This window comes from Larus michahellis, chromosome 1, assembly GCF_964199755.1.
Source record: "Larus michahellis chromosome 1, bLarMic1.1, whole genome shotgun sequence".
Lineage (NCBI taxonomy): Eukaryota > Metazoa > Chordata > Aves > Charadriiformes > Laridae > Larus > Larus michahellis.
In genome coordinates, this window is record NC_133896.1 from 68,971,688 (window position 1) to 68,989,776 (window position 18,089).

The following is an 18,089-nucleotide window of genomic DNA, read 5'->3' on the forward strand; positions in this document are numbered from 1 at the left end:
CTGACACAGAATGAGCTGGAAAAGCCACAGCTATTTTCTTTCTTACTTTTGTTTTTGGATCCTGCCATGAAGTGGAAACCCTCCTAGAAAGAAGAGTGATTTCTTTCAGTACTATCTCTCCTTTTCAGATTGCCAAGAACAGTACAGGAACAGTTTCTAGAACGGAGACAGAGGAACTTTCCAAATCAGCCGATAGCTGTGTAAGTTTAAGGACACTCTTCTCAGACTATTTCAGTCACCAACAGTTGCACTGGAATGGCACTAGAGATTCCAGAGGGAAAGTTCTGTTGTCTATCACTGGCAAGTGAGCTACGCTGGACTCTGTAAATGTTATCTTGGAGGAATAAAATGTTATGTTTTTCCTACAATTATAGTACTGAGAGAACAGAACAAGGAATACAGTCTCTTAAGCATTTTTTAATGTCTTGATATGTTTTCATTCTAGATTTCATAATTTATTCATATCACTGAAGTGTACATTTCTTAAAATTTAACATTTCAAATGTAATCTCAGTCAAACATGATAAAGAGAAAATTCAGTACCTGTACCCAAAACAGAACTGCTATTTCTGCCTTCAAAAAGGCCAAAGACAACATGCTTGTTCAACAAAACCAGTTCCCAAATTTTACAACTTTCTCTTACAGTCCTGTGGTTTCACTGGGTTTATTAAGTTATATCACTCAGTATTATTAAGTACTTAATGATACTGCAGAAAGGAACCATACCACTTCTGTGGTCAGAAGCCTAGCCGCACAACCTTCCTGTTAATCTATGATTAGAGGCAATAACTAACAGCAGATGCACCCAAGATCTCCACATACACAAATCCATGCTTTGCTTATTTAGGATATCTATTATCATCTGTTTATTTAGGTTATCTATTTCACACTACCACTGAAAGGTATTTGTTTCCCTTTCCCCCCTGATTTTGGAAATGAGTTTCAACTGAAGACCACACTGCCACTACCCTTCCCTAACCAAAGAAACAAGAACAGCCTCTTCAGTCAGGTCAGAGATTGGATCCGACTCCCCACATGGCTGCACAATTATCACAAGAGAAATATAGAAGAAAAGAAACACAAGGTTTGTGGCAAGATGGGACCCATCCCTTAGGCAACAGTTTTATGCACATCATAAAGAGGCACCCTATGGATATTCTTACATCTTAGGGAATAGGTTGTAAGAAATGTAATAATCTCTCTCAATTGTCAAAGTCGGTGAAAGGTTTTTTTTAAAAAAAAAAAAAAAGAATGAAATACCAACAAGGTCTCGGCAAAGGGAAATATTTTTGTCAGTATTTTAAAAAATTCTGCAGTTCTAACCACCTCAGTATGACAACATGCTTGGGAAAATAGTTCTTTTATTTTTCAGTTGCAGTACCACCAAGTTTAACTAGAAGTTGCATAAGCAAAGCCAAGAACACCCAGCCTGCTTATTATCAAAGAAAGAATATAAATGATTTGTCTAGATCTTCCCACTGAGTTTAGGCCCTCTGGATGCTTTAAGGAAACACCTCTTTAAAAATGCAGACACATTTAATCTTGCTTACTCCTTTAAGAAATGTTCCAATTGTTCTTTTAGTATCCCCATATTTAACTTCAGTTTTAAAAACCTGTAGATTTATCACTGCGTTTTTTCTTGTGTTCACAGCAGCTGCACACTAAGCAGAATTTCCTTCCAAGGACCTTAATTTGACTTTTTAGGGCTACAGCTAACTGGCTCCCAAAAAAATCTGGAGGAACATCAAATAGGGCAATCCAAAGGGCTGCCATTAGGAACTGCGACAAAGCAGTAAAGAAAAGCTCATACCCACATCAGAAGTGCTGTGGAAGAGAGTCAAACTGAATGTTTGCTCTATTATCAACTTGGCACACTCAAGGGAAGTTGTGGAAGTCTGTTGTTCAAGTCATTTAAAATTAGACTATTTAAAAAATAACAGGAGGACTAAGCCTTAGCTGCTTAGATTATGTTTCCTATAATTTTGCAAGAAAATTAGACAAATATGCACAGTTTTATTTTTGTGCAAGGGCAGTAGGCTCATGGGATGTAAATTACCATAATGTTTGATGCTTAAGAACATTTGAACCGCAATATTGTCCACACTACCCATTAATGTTCTAAGAGCTCTAGCATAGGTTGGGTGGCTGACAAAAATGTATTTGTCACACTGAGTTCACAGGTCAGCACAAACAATTGAGACTTCCCCTGAGTGTCCTGAGTCATCCCCCCCCTCAAGCCCTCATATGCACAACTACAGAGCATGACAGAAAAGAATCTTCTTCATCCTGTTTCTTTGGGAATCTTGACATGGGGAATATATAGTATCTGTGCCAACTCATGGACATGTTTTCACACAGGATTTTCAGAAGGAGAGGTAGAGGTAAGCATAGGAAATAAAAAAAAAAAGAGCAACCATACAAAGGAGGCTTACTTTCATAGCCCATGCCTGGTGGCATTACACTGAGTGAAAAGTTTCTGAATGAACAGAATTGCTTTTCAAGGTTATAAGCAGTTACTAGATTTCTGACTATGTCATTTTATTTCAAGAGCTTGTATCACCATCACCCTCTGATAAAAAGAGTACCAACTAGCTGCCAAAAAAATGGCTTTTTAAACTTAAAAAAAAAATAAATAATCAAAATACAAGATGTCAGACAAAATTAATTATAAAGGTGTCCACCTAGCATGCATTCAAAAGTCAGAAGATGCTGAAATCAAGGCTGTATTGTACTACCCATTATGATCTGGTATAACTGCATTACTACATCAAACCAGTCTCCTATATCTGCTAACAATTCCATTACTCAAAACCAGGAACCACAATTCAATATAGCTGTAGCAACAAGCAGCAATTCTCATGCAATCACCACAACTTTACCATAGTCACAGTTACGGTTTTGGTTTGTGGGTGGTTTTTTGTTGTTGTTGGGGTTTTATTGTTTGTTTTATTTATTCATTTTAAGTCTCGTTTTAGCAGCCAAACATAGCAGTCCATGAAAATAGCTGTCCTGTCCGTACCTACCACTAAATCCCAGGAGCTGTCAAGCATCAATACATCTCACCTTAAGTCCATGAGACATGGCCACAGCCAGTACTCACTCAAACATAACCACTGCCTTTTGCATACTTTTTCTTGTTGTTGTTGTTCTCCACATCCCTGTCAATTTTTCAGCATCCATGCTTTTACTGTATGTGACACAGGTTCCTGAATAGCATTTCAACAGGAACAGGACATTCAGATCCCCATTCAGAAGTCTCCAGGAAGTTTCCTAAAGGGTCAACCAGGTAAAATCTACATATTGCCAATGGGAATGCATTTGTTCTAAGCTAAAAATTAATTTGTCTGTAACAGATAAAGTTAACAATTTAATAAGAATGGTACAAGGAAAAGTTATTGTAGCTCTTAAGATTTTCAGTGTGATCATTTGTATTCAATGTTAGTCATACAGTACCTAAGCAAAGAGCCAATTAGAGCTACTTATCTTTGCAAATTAACTGTAGATGTCATGCCATATTTTTTTAGTTAGATGAGAAGATACTTAAGGAATTTAAAAGTCAAAGCTAAAAAGCCATTTCTAACCACATATTGAAAGTACAGCAAGAATCATGAAAAGCGTTTTCAACAAAACTTGTGTTATATCCAAGTAAAAGTACAGGTTTACTTAAAAAAAAAAAAACACACACACACACACAAAAAAAAAACCAAACAAACAGAAAAAACACTTCCCGTCAAGCATTTTTCTCCCTTTCTTGTTCTCAGTTTACACGGTGACTTAACTATAAAACTTCTACAAAATTTTTGAATGAAAAATAAGCCCAAAGTATTTCCTCAGCATTCAACATAAACACTTAAGAAAAACAGGTACAGGAACAGTATAATGTAAGCTTTTATAGGACCTTCCCATGGTGAGTTTTCACTAATGTTCAATTGCAATTAAGAAAACTTTGAAAAGATCAAACTTTAGGCTCCGGCTCACATGCTATTTTAAGCACGATCATCTGATTCTCTGAGAATTCAGAGCAATGCTTCACAAGCTTATATACTTTATTCACACTAGAGAGTTTCTCTCAACAAAAGAAAAAGTTGTGAGCTACCAATATGGGTCTGAAAGGTTAAAAAAAAAAAAAAAATCTTATTTCTATACATTACTTTTCTTCAGTTTGAAAACCTAACTGATTTACCATCTTCAGCCAGCAAGCTGCTCAAAGAGCAGAGGTCCAGAGCATGCCTACTCTTCCTGGAGTATGTTTTGTTCAGGAAAATGTAAACCATCTGTGATATTCTCTTTCATGGGGTGAAGTTGTACCACAAAGCAGCTAAAGATAGCACAATGATTACATGTTTGCAAGGAAGCAGCTAATTAAGCTTTGCCTAAGCAGGCAGAAAGCAACCACAGCTTGAACAACTACAATTTCTACAATAGTTTTTCATCTTTCTTTCCAGAGACAACACACATGGTCCTCCAGATCCTCTAAAGGGTTATGACTCAGCTAACTCAGGTTAAATCTTATTTTTTCAAATCAGCAGGGATTTTCATGTGGCATGATTAAATATGAGTTACATGGGTAACAAGTGCACCCAAGATTGAGAAGGGAGAAGTTTTAGAGAAACGAGAAGACAAGTTCAGTTGGAAACAATCCTGTGGCCAGAAAAGCACATACTGTCCTTGCTATAAAAATCTATTTACTGATCTTCAAAACAGCAATATGAGAGATTACTGAAAAAATGCTGGACAAGATAAAACAACAACTAGCTAGTGTCATTCAGTCTGTGTATGTCCTCAAATTTCTACCCATTCCCAGTCCCTGTTTAATCCCCACTTTTTGCCAGCTCACTACCATTTTAAAACCTCCACAATGCCTTCATTATGAGGAGGTCTATTTTACTGCAACACAAAATTTGTCCATTTCCAAGCACTTCTTGAATTCTCAACTGAGGCTGCCGTCACTTACATGGTGCAGCAAAGCAAGTTGCTCCAGCATTTTTGCTCCCTTACTTCACTATTCCTCTAGAACGAGAGCACATATCCTGCTGGCTAACCTCCTGCTTTTCAGTTTTGCACTCCAGGGAAATCAACGCGTTTCAATTATGCACACTTACGTCACCAACTACCAATCAACACAGGACAGAGAGTTCAGTTCATCCATTAAACTACGTGCTCTTTGGCAGGTCATGAAAGAGGTGCAGGTGTAAAACAGGAATCTATCATCTGTGATTTTAAAGGGCAAGGGTAGATCAAGCAAAACAGCATGCAAGTGTAATAGAAGTGAGTTGTGAGACTCTTAGCTGAAGTTCTTAGAGCACATACAGACGTTTTAGTGAAAACTGAATGCTATCACTTTTTTTTCCTACACACACACACAGGGTGGGGGGCAGACAGAACCCTGGTGATGTGGCAGCTGGTTTTCTGTTCTTTCCCTAGAGTAGATGATTTCATGTCAGGAGCATATGTTTTAGAGTATACATTGATTTCAGTCAAAGAAAATATCCAGAACTGTCATAAACTTTAAAAAAAGGATTTCTGACCACAATGTGGCAAGACTGGGGTAAGAAAGGGAGAAGAGGAAAATTTGTTTTGAGACCTATTTTAAGTTCATATCTCCAGGCAGAACAGCTTTTAGCATTGCCGTCATCAGTAAGAAGCTTCAGGGCCGCTTACTTTAATTTGCTGGTTTTTCCCTAAGGAATAACTAGGTTTGCATGAATAGAGCTGTCTAGCTTGGCTTAGAGCATACGTGGGGGGATGTGGAAAAAGAGATGAGTGGGACAGAGGAGACAACAAGGAAAGTACAGTGCAAATACTGTTTACAAATGCTGCACCACACAAAGACAATCTCCTCAGCTGTTCAGGCAAAGTATTAAATTAAATCCCAAACAATGTCAACAGAGGTGGAGAAAAGCATGGTACCACCTCATCCTTCATTCCAAGGGTAGACAGATGGGCAAGGATGTTCCAGGCAAACCTCTTAAGAGGACAGGAAGAGACACAGGAAGTTTTTAGTTTTCCCAGGAATTAATAAGCACTTGGCTATGGACTCCACTGAAGCAAAATTGGCCTCAATCTCACCACAGCAGAACAGCACCTCTGATAAACAGCATATACAAGTGAGAGCTAAGCAGGACTCCGAAAAAGCTACTGGAACCGAAAAAGCAGTAATTTAGTATACAGAAAAAGGTGACTGGAAATCAAAAGGAACTCAAGGACTGCCTATTCTGATCACAAAAGCACAGGTCTACTGGTGCCTAGCCTACCTAGCAATGTTATCATTATGTGTTTATCTATATCTGGACAGTGAAAATGTAAATTATGTAGTTAAAAGCTTCTCACTGCTTTACTGACTAGTTTTTCTTATTTGAGGTTCAGGGAAGAATGTATAAACACTCCATTTATCAGCTCTACAAGCATGAGTGCTCAATGCCTGTTACTCCCTGTGTGCCTACTTCATTTCTTTGGATTATCATTGACACCTGCTTAATTCTTTGACTCGAAGATTATTTGCAAGTACCATTTATGGTAGTTTTACAGAAACTCATGCCCTAAGAGCCTAACAGTTTGCCAGCTCACTTCATTAAAAAAGCCTCCCGTGGTAACAGCTTTCTTCCACTGCTGACCAAGGCTGTGTTTGAACTGATGACCCTAAACTGAAGTGCTCCACACGTCAACTATCAGCTATGCCAAGTCAGCCCGTAACCCATGAATACAGAGAATTCTTAAAAAGGAGTCTTCTCTAACTGTGGCAGCTGTTACTCCCCTACAAAAACAGAAGAGCCAGTAAATATGCTTTTATAATAATCTTTAAATATCTAGAAGAGAAACTCCCTTCCTCCTCTTGAATATTCAGAATTTTCTATTACCTCAGCACATTTTAGAACACATACCCTAATCCCCTTGTTCTCTGACAACTTCTCTTAAGATTTTATCTGCACCCTTTTGGGATTACTTACATGGTCAAACTCTGGTCTTCAAATAGCTTTTAAAGTGAGGAATGAACAATAAGGGGCAGGGGGGGTGGTAACAAATTCAGCGTCAGCCAGACAGAACAATTCTGGCTCTTAGAGCTGGGCAAGTCTTGGAACGGACTACAAAACTTCTTGTCATCATACTGCAGATCACCTGCCAAACAGTAACAAAAATATTACTAAAAAGACCATGAAAAGACCACCGTCTGTCCCAGTTACCACCTCAAATGCAAAGGAACAGGCAACATCAAAGAGCAGATAGCCTCCACCCTTGCTACAGCAACAGTCTGCCAACAAGCCATTTATCAAGGCTACACAGCCATGTGAACTGTAAAGCACTCTTCTTCAGACACTTGCCAGCTGTCTCATCTCAGGTTAATACCAAAACCCTAGTTTGTTACACACAGAACCTGTGACAAGCTTCACTACACTGAAAACGTGACTAAAAAGATGCCACTTGAACACCTTGTAAACTTAGTACTTCTAATGGGTCTAAACCATAGAATATTAGAAGTCAACTAATGGTAACTCTTTCATTAGCCTATTAATATTTTTTCCATACAAGCATTTCTGCGATTTCTCCCTCACCATCTTCAAACACAGCTGCCTCGCTGTTTTCTGAAGATGGTATGGGGAGATAGATTAAGGACAATTAAAAAAAAAAAAAAAAAAACCAACAACAAACCACACCAAGAATCCAAAAGGTTCCACCAGTATAACAGCAGGAGCACACAAGCATCTGGCAGCTTGTGCACTCTGCTCTTCTCCAGGCTGAGCTTTTTGCCACGGTATCTGGTCACACGCTGAGCTCTACAAATGCATATGGTAAAGGCAGTCCTTTCCCTGGGAGTGACAAACAACAGGACCTGCATCCACGACAGGCTTCCCAGAGGTTACCACAACAAAAGCTTTCTCTTCTGCTGGTGCACCTTAGAGGCATAGAGATTATAAACCTTCGTTCTTATAAAAGAGGGGAAGCTACAATTAACTTAATTCTTCCGTATTAAAGCTCTTAAGATGAATCATATTGCACAAGCACCTTTTTAAATGCTACGATAAGAAGCCTCTCCAGGTGGTATTCATACATGGATCTACTCTCTCCAAAGCTGCTGCAGCATTACAAATCTTGAATTTGCCTTCTCCAGAGTTGATGTGTTACTAACCTTGACAGAACAAAACAAAATGAGGTAAACAAGCAAGCCTTTCAAGTCTAATTTCTGAAGCCATTTAGACACTGAAAACAAAACTGTTTGATCAGCGTACAGGAACGGCTTGGTCCTGAAAAGAGTCTGAAGGGAGAAGGAAAACACAGCATAAAGATTTGTTTCACTGCTGCTGCCTCAAGGACCTAAAGATGACCAGCCCATGAGTATGTCTCAATCTGTAGTACCTTACATGCCCTTTTGAACAGTTCTTGACCGGGGGAGTGGAGGGGGGAAATAGCCTAAAGGGACAGGGGAGAAACTACATGAATATTTATCCTCTTTAAGAACAATAATCTTTGTGTTGTAATATGTAACATGTAAACAGTTTACTAAGGGTTTTAAATATTCCATCATTCAGCCAAAATGTCTTGTTTATAAACTGTTACATGAATCACAATCTTTTAAAAACCTGTTTGCCTCCTGCCGAAAATAAGCAAAATATTAGTCCTTGAAATCTCACACAAATAGTAAGTATTTTTAGACTAAAGGATATTAAGCAAAGGTTACGAGGAGAGCAATGTCATTTGCAAATAAGCTCTTTGGAGCAGGAAACATCTGAATTTGGGTCTGTTGCTGTTCAAAACAAGTTATCTGGCACTTCTAGCCAAAAGCATATTTTACACACACAAAGGTGCTGGTCTCTAGAAACAAAATACATCTGCCACTCTTGAGCACCAGTGATAGGCATTAAGCCTCCAGAATAAAAGACAATGACAGAAGACAGACCCTCCCCTACCCAATCTGAAGTTCAAGACAATTTGGGTGTGCTTGAAGGGAGAAAGGGAAAGGAGGCTACACAGAAAGTGAGAGAGAGCAAAAAGAGGGATGGCTCATTTTAAACAATAGACAGATACAGCCACAATTTCAATTCACGTAATGTGACCATAGAGATCATGTGAACTCATGGTAGATAACCCTCAGCACTGACTGGTGGGGCAGGAGGAAGATGCAATCAAATGGTTACACAGGACATACCTATTCCTCTTCCATCAAATGGTCTATTAGCTGACCAGTACCCTGCTTCCAACCGATGGCAGTACAAGTTAGGAGCAGTCAGTATCTCAAATGATCAACTTTAGACATATAATTCAACAGACGAGCCTCAGATGTAGGGATGATGACTAGCTCTGTTGCATTATGGACAATTTGAGATTCAAGAAGTAAATATTGTTCTCCCCAGCTTCCCAGATTAAATTTCAGCAGAGGATAAAAGACTGGCCTGCATATTCTACATTTTTATGCCAGCAAGGAAGAACAGGTTAGTACAAGAGCCTCATGAAAATATCCCCTCAAACTTCCCTGCAGAGGTCATATTTCTGGGCTTGTTCTCTTCTGCCTGACAAAAGCTATTCCACATAACTGTTTTCACTTAATTGAAACATTTTTTTGGGGGTGTGGGGGAAATGATGAATATCAGAAGTACTTTTTATGGGTAGGTGGATTCCTCCCCCCCCCATATATGCTCATTTTGCAGGTTATGAAGCATGTAAGCCTTTGGGTACTTCATATTCAAAAGTAGATATTTGTTTATTTAAAGTTCCAGCCTATTTTCTTATTATTATTGCTCCCCACACACCCACCTTATGCTGGCTACTTAGAGGGCTGAATACCAAATGTAGCAGCATTTCCAAGCCTCCAGACCTTGCCAGATCAGAGTTCTTCATGCTTTATCACACACTATGTCCCTCGCATAGGCTTTTATGCAAGTTAAAACCAGCTGCGTTACTCTTTCAAACAATTATTATTTAAGAATAAAACATAATATTTGATGGCGTGTCTTGAGAAAGGCATAACATTTGCAAGCAGTCTGCAGTCATTTTTCATTCAAGATGAATCTAACTTCTTTCAGCACGTGACTGGATTCAGATTGCCATAGCTGCGGAGTGAAAAACTCAGGCTATCACTAATTACTTTGTGTAAAAGCAGAAGTGGGAGTTACCACTTAAAGCCTAGCATCCAGCTAGCTGATCTAGCCCAGAATACGCCTAACGTATCACTAGCATAGAATTAAACCAGTGTTAGAGCCAAGGCTGGTACCTGGTCACCATGAAACTCCTGAAGGGAAGAACTAAGCTGAAAGGCAACAGCTCTACCACATGACTTCAAGCAGAAGCTTAAGACTCTTCCCATCATTTAAGGCTCTGCATTTTCTTCAGTATGGTATCTCCATGCAATGGTAGACAAGTTCTAAATTAACTACGTCAGAGTTCGAATCAAACATTTTAGTCTTACATATACTCTTAAACAACCCAAAGATTAACTAATTTTAGCTTGTTTCTCTCCATTGTAGAACAGCCTGAACCCATAACTACAGGTCAAACTTCTCAACCATCTTAAATTTTCAAAGTTAACACACTTAGCTAGAAAAGATTTGCAATTTTTTATCAATTTCTTCAACAAGAGAGTTGATATGACTTAACAAATCTTAGTACCAGTGGTGGTTACCAAGCTCTGTAAGATGGAAAGAACACTGACAAATGTTAGAGTAATACAGTAAGAAAAATGCATTATCCCATTTTCTGGTTTAAGCTGCTTAAAAAAAAACCCAAACAAACAACATTTTCACATACAATTTGAGGTCTTTGGCCACTGCTTGGCCAAAAAAAATCAAGGGATTTCAAGGGACAAAACAAAGCCTCCGGTGCCCACACTAACACACATTAAATATATCTTCATTAACCTTCTGCAAGCCTGTGGGAATTGTGCATTACTTTTAGTTTAAATGAATAAATAAATAAGTCAAGGATCTGAACAAGGACTTTGCTTGACTAATGGCATTAAATGCCTCCCTGAAGTAGAAAGGAAAGAAAAAGCTAGATGTATAGACAGTCCCTAGATCAGTCTGAGTCCAACTCCAATTGGGAAGAAAAAGAAAGCCAGTGATCAGCAGACTTACTCAAGTTCTTCTAGAAGATGAGATCCGTTGGTACGCAGCTGCCGTGTGCCTAGCGTATCTTTTTTAGTGATGCTATAAATAAGCTTCTTTGGACACCACGGCTACACACACACATCCCACCCACCCCCCCACCCCCCCCCATTTCTTCATGAACCGGTGCAACTCACAAACATTTCTCTCAATCAGGAAACATCACAAGCACTTAAAAACCATTCAGTGAATATCCAGCAAACCTGTTGTTCTCCCATACAACATTCACACTGTGCCCTGAACTTGAATGAGTCCTTACAGCAGCGTTCCTGAATCTGGAAGGAAGGCTTTACAGTAAGTACTAAATAAACATGTGACTAGGGGTGCTTTTAAGAGGCTACTTCACCTGGTAAGTGGTAGAAATTACACTGATAACACCTTAACAGAAGTATGAAGCCCCAGCTTATCTTAACAGCCCAAGCAGAAGGGTGTAAAACAGTATAGTCTCTTCCATACTTCTGCCTGCTTTAAGAGAAGGGGAGATGGGGGAGGCAATAATTCAGACTCTTCCTGTGCTTAAGCAGAGAAGCCATGAAAGATAATCTCGCTTTAAGGTGACAAACCAACCAATCTTCAAACCAGAGGAGAGATGTGACCACAAGTTGCCTTGGCAATGAGTAGATAAGTTATTTGCAAATTCACTTCATTATGTACTGAGTTACTTAGGTAGCTTCATATCAAGAACATACAGAACTAGCAGCAAGCAGGCCATTTCCAAGGGGAGGCTTCAACTTCTATCCTATAAACCTCCACCAAGGTTTTTGTATAACTGTGGATTAATAGGCGCTTCTTACATAAGAAAATACTTTCAGCCAACAGCTGATGAATGGACTCTATTGTTAATATTTCTTTAAGACCCAACTGCCTATGCTATGCATCTACTAAATCTACTTGTGAAGTCTTACTTGTGAAGTCTACAACAGAGACCAATCTCAGAGAGAACCATCTCTAAGTTTACTGTGTAAGTGAACAGAAATCAAATATTAGTCTCGAGTAAAGTGCAAAACCATAGGTTTGTTGTCCTGCACAAACAGAATTGTCCTTCAAAAAGGAACTTCACTGCAGAGTCATCTCTGTGTCTATCCCACATCATCTTTACTTTGATGAGTTAACAATCTGTTCTATCTAACAGAAAGGTTTATCAATATTTTGTTTTGCACAAAGCCACAACAAGTGAGGGTTGCTGAAGCAAAGCCAAGTCTAAGCCTCTGATCTGGGAGAGATTATATTATCTTAAGATTCAAATGGGGACCACCAGCACCAGTGCTGGAAAAACTAAGGGAGACAGAAGATCAGCGCTATGAGAGGCAGGAGCTTAAAGCAGGAGCTTAAAGCTCTACCTTCAACCTGAAAGTAACCCTGGAGCCCCTGTGACCAGGGAGTGATTCAGGACCTTTGAGTTCAACGTGCAAGACAGGGCTAGAACTATCTCGGCTCAAACTATGACAGAACCACTCTCCTTCCTCCCTCCTCCTTTCCTCAGTAAGCCTTCCCTGTTGCCTGAACTGTGGAGAGGATGTGACTGTCAGTTCACTGGCAGCAATTCACAGGATACCATCCCAACAACCATCAGAGGAAATAGTGTAGAGAGATGGAACAGGTTGCACGTATAAATATACCCCCATCAGAGATAGTTACTGCAAAACAGATCACCCAACTCTGCAGAAACCTCCTCATATTTTCACATGATCAAAACCCCACCAGGAACCCCAGAGTCCCCTCCAACTAGATCGATTTCTGCTTTTCCATTAGCTATTATCAGCAGAATATTTCACTAAGTGCTTCTAACAAAATAGTCTTTCCCCAGAGAGTGGTGGTGGACACAAGAGTATGCAGTTACAAGAGGGCAGAAAAACTAGTTCCTGATCTGCAGAAGACCTATTCAATGCCTGCTCTGCATTAGCAGGAAGGTTTCTCCTCAACAGTTCACAGCAAGATATCCAAGGCATCAGGGAAAACAAGATGAGCATGTATCTGTGTAGGTGGCCCTTCCTGTTATGCCCTGTTATGACCTTCAAAGTCTAAATGAAATTCAGGTTGATTCAATCATCACATACATTAAAAAAAACACAAAATAAACTTTGAAAGGCCATCAAGTTCACCTAAAGCAAGTCCTTTCCTAAGTCAGGGTCCTGTTCTAGAAAGAGGTCTATGAAAACACTGCCAAGACTTAGTATTTGTTTCAGGGTCCAGATTTTATTTTTTTCCCTAGAAATTGAGAAGTTTCTCAATTCAAAGCTACTTTATTATAAACTAATCTGTCCAGAATCCCATGTTTTCAAGGATTCAAGCTTCTCATATGGTTGAATTTCATTTCAAGCTTATCCTTGGATTTGCCAACTTGCTTCTTGAAAATAATCAGTCATGACAAAAAAAAAAAAAAAAAAACACCACACACCTTTATGTATCAAATTATCTTAATCACATTGGCACAGCTACTAAATGATGTTACAGGTGGATAGAGCTACGATACAAAAGTATTTAAATTTTAGAAACTGATACCATGGTTTTATAGCACTTTGTTTTTAAGCAATTACAATAACCACTAAATTTTTTTGCTCAGTTTTTCCAAAATGCACATCTCATCTCTAACTGTTTGTTTCAGGATAGGCCTATAAAGCTGGTTATTTTCAGAAGAGCTTAAAATATCCACACATCTAAATCCCACCGAGCCTTATCATTATTTGAGTGATATTTTCCTTAGGCCCTCTAGGAAGTCCTAGAAGCATGCTTTGCCATGAAAAGACAGCTGTCCTGCTGGGACTGTGCCTAGCTCTAGAAAGCCTTCCTCAAAGAGACTGGGAGCATACCTAGGAGGAGTACAGAACATCACATCCTCACTGTTTAGGATCACACCAATATACTCGATGAGTGTGAGAACAGCTTCCACCCATACAACTATCCACATTGCCAGAAACCCTCACAGCAAAAGGGCAAAGTCATAATCAAGGACACTTGCCACAAATGCCAAACTAAAGAACACCCTCAGCAAAGTTCTCCCGTTCTGTGTCCTGCCCCTCTGCCTCAGTCCACCCCATCAACCTTCCTTTGTTTTTCCTACAGATGCCAGTCCAGACCTTCTCACTAGCAGTATAGATTCACTTGAACAGTTAAATGCTGCCCTACTCAAGGGAAGAATACACATGCACAAACACATTCTACACACACAGAGCTCTTCCCAGACAGTCTGTAGCACTTCAGCACAGGGACACAAAGATCTGGCTTTTCAAGAGCACTATCAGTCCTGTAACAAAGTCCAGGGCAAGCTGACAGCAGCTGGCGATAGAGCCAAGCCCTCTCCTAAAAACATCAGCTCTATAGTTATCTTCCTCACACAGAGTGCTTTGCGCTCCTCCAAACATGGAGCTTTGTTAACATGAGAGGAAAAAGGCAGAGAGTAAGATGCAAAGCAGCTGTTCTGGTCTACCGGCTGTGGCCCAGTAAAAGCAGATAGCCCTAGCTCATAAGATAGCACTGCAAACTTTAGAGCATTCCTTGGGAGCAAAATAGGAAAAGGTTTGTTAATTACAGAGTCAGTGAGATGCTGCATTTCTACACCTCACCAAGAACAACAAACAACAAAAAGCAGCTACACCCTTCTCATTTAGGGGGACAGCTGCAGGGAATTAGGCATGCAGAAGTTTTCTTTAGGATTCACTTACTCTGTCCTTGTCACATTCAAAACAATGCTTTTAATGCATGCTTGAAACTCAGTTTCTCCTATTTCTCGTTTGTAATAAGGCTTGTAAACAAGTTTTATTTAGACAAGATTTATATCACACATTATTGCTGAAAATAGTACTCAAAACCAAATTAAAAAAAAAAAAGACTAGAATAGGGCATCTATGTCAGAACTGGCCTAATGTCAACAGGCCTGTCTTCAGTCAAGGGGCACAGTAACCTCACCAAGTCAAATGTGACTGGTGCCTCTATTTCATAGGAGAGCCAAACAGCACTGCAATAACTGTGGGTTTGTGAGATGAAGAGCTCTCCCCAGCTGTAAAGTCTGAACTTCATAAGCAGACGAGAACATAGTATGTTTCTACAAACCAGACTGCAAGAAGCAGCTTCATAGAAGTTCTCAGAACTAGCACGCATACCCTAATACCTATTAAATTTCTTCAAATCCAGTGTGTTTTCTTGTTCTAGTAATGTTTATAAATGTCTTTTCAGCACAAGAGAAAACCAGCTATGCAACAGAAAAGCTGAACGTGACATACTGTCAAGCTGACAAAATGAAACTGAAATTTCACTCGCTTTATTAGCACACCATACACTTTAGTTGAAACCTGTAAGCAGTGGACCATTTTCAAGGAAACAAGATATTAAAGATAAGTGCATTTCTTCAGTGTGCCAAAATGAATCTCCACTACTTAACCATACCACAAGTAGTGAGCATAAACCTGGAAAAGAGTAAAGTAATTAAATTTCAAACTGTAACTGTTGCAGCACAAACACACAAAAAACAACCCAAAAGTCTTACTAATGCAAACTGCAAGCACTGGATAGTGCTGCTCTAGACTCTATGCAACAATAGTAGGAAATGGAATTGTCTTGCTTTTTTCAGACAAAACATCCAGAATATGAACACACTGTGAACACTAAGCATCTTCCAAGTAGCCTGTCTTCCACTGCTTCCACCACTGGAGAGGGTACAGCAAAGGACTACGAAGATGATTAGGGGATAGGAACACCTCCCTTATGAAGAAAGGCTGAAGGATTTGGGTCTCTTCAGTCTGGAAAAAAGATGACTGAGGGCGGATCTTATCAATGCTTATAAATACTTAAAGGATGGGTATCAGGAGGATGGGGCCAGGCTCTTTTCAGTGGTGCCCAGCAACTGGACAAGAGGTAATGGGCACAAATGTGAGCGTAGGAAGTTCCACCTAAACATGAGGAGGAACTTCTTTCCTTTGAGGGTGGCAGAGCACTGAAACAGGCTGCCCAGAGAGGTGGTGGAGTCTCTGTCTCTGGAGACATTCAAAACCCGCCTGGATGCGCTCCTGTGCAACCTGCTCCAGGTGACCCTGCTCCGGCAGGGGGGTTGGACTAGATGATCCCCAGAGGTCCCTTCCAACCCCTACCATGCTGTGATTCTGTGAAAGGCAGAGGAAATTTTCACTGTGATGATAAAATCTCCTGTGCCAAACCTGTTTCACTAAGGACTAACAAGCACAGCCCCCTCCTCTCATAGCCCAGGTCTGAAATTCTGCTTCCCCCCCATCACAGAACTGGCATTTACAGGACAAGCAGAAAGTAAATGGTTCACTTTCTCTCTGATAACTATTACACAGAAAGGAAGCTGTCTAGCACTTAAATGATTACGGTGGGGCTTTTCCTTCCCATTAACTAACCTTAGGCATTCCGTCTGTATTTTCAAGTCTGACACTTCACTGGGGTCAGAGCCTTAGATTTCTGGCCATGAATCATCATCTTCTGTGGAACGTACAGAATACACAGCTCATTGTAGATACCAGAAAGAGAGAAGAAACACGAAGTTGACATCTGCCCAGGGTCCCAAAACAACTTCAGTGGATCATCTGAATACAGGTTTGTGAGCAAGGCCACTTGGAAAGATACAACTATCAGTGTAGCATAATGAAACTGATCCCCATGAGAAATAGGGAAGGTACCTTTGCCCACAAATTCCGTCTGCAGCACTTTCTGGGCTTAGCGACTTCTGTAACAGTCCCATGTCATAAAACCCTAGGGACTACTAGGGAAAAGGAACAAGATCCCATCAAAATAGGGAGACAGCAGATTATTGCTACTCCTACGCAGAGCAAAAGAGAATTCAGAAAGTTGCCTTTCACTTGTCCTTAACCAGAGACCTAGAGTGCATGTGGAAGCTAAAGACATAGCTCAGTCACAGAACAAATACCTCCCAGGCCTCCAGTCAAGACACAGTTCCAGATTAGATTTGTGGCCTCTCTGCTAACTGCTGAGAAAGGAGAGGATTTCTGTCTTCTGGGGAGAACTTGCAAAAACCCACAGTTTATAGCAGCCAGGGTACACAAATTTGTTAGTATTATTTTTTTACCACTGCTGTTTACCAACAAAGCAGCCCAAGTTGTGCCTTCGTATCCAGCAAGTCAGCCATTCAAAAAAAACCCTACCCAGAATATGGTTGTGAAATGCATCTCAGATGAGACTGTGAAAGAACTAGCCAGATCAGGAAAAGGAGCAAGTCATTTGCTCATTTAAGTATTTTTAAAAAGTCAGAACTGAGCCAAAAAAAAGCCGCCATACACACTTCCTTCAGCTGGCAAACTGCACGTTTTCATATTTGTCCCTTATGCTGCTAAGTAAAACCAGAACACAGCAATCAGTCTAGGGGTTGTTTCGATTTCTTTTCATGCCTCATCACCAGCGTCAATATTGATCTAGGAATCATTTGCTAATTATCCTTCTACAAAAACAGAAGTGAGCACTTCTACTTATGTAGGAAAACTTACCCCTCTCAATCAGAAGTGTTAAAAACAGTCATAAAAATCTGGAGTCTTTCAAAAGTACAATAAAAATACAAGTCAGGTTTACTAAAGTGAATAAGTTGGCATTAGAAAACAGAAGCCACATAAAGCTGTTCTGCCTATTTTCCTTCTGAAGGCATTAGTACCAATTTATTTTTTTTCTTGCTACTCTGATGTTTCATCCCTATTAACATGTCAAGGAGGAGTGCGAAGAGTTCTGTGAGTTTCCATACATTAGCCCCGGCAAATTGAGCTCCCTCTTTTCTATTAAGTTAACTTGAAGCACACAGAAAAAGGTCTCTGAGACACAACCTAAAAACTCGTAGAAGTCATTTCCATAAATTAATTTGCAAGCAAATAACTCAGTGTGACCGTAAAAAAAAAAAAAAAGATGCATAGGAACAAGTAGGGAAGAAAGTATCTGCAGTTCTACTAGGCAATATTAAAAAATGAATACCTGAGGGCACAGTGATTTCAAGAGAGGAAATCCACCCATTGGGAAACATCATAACTAGATGTAGCGCAC

At 39.8% G+C, this 18,089-nt stretch overlaps 1 protein-coding gene across 17 annotated transcripts in view; it reads right to left on the reverse strand.

Moving 5' to 3' along the window:
* MICAL3 (microtubule associated monooxygenase, calponin and LIM domain containing 3) overlaps window positions 1–18,089 on the reverse strand; it is a 163,651-nt gene that overhangs the window by 128,607 nt on the left and 16,955 nt on the right. The window lies entirely within an intron of this gene.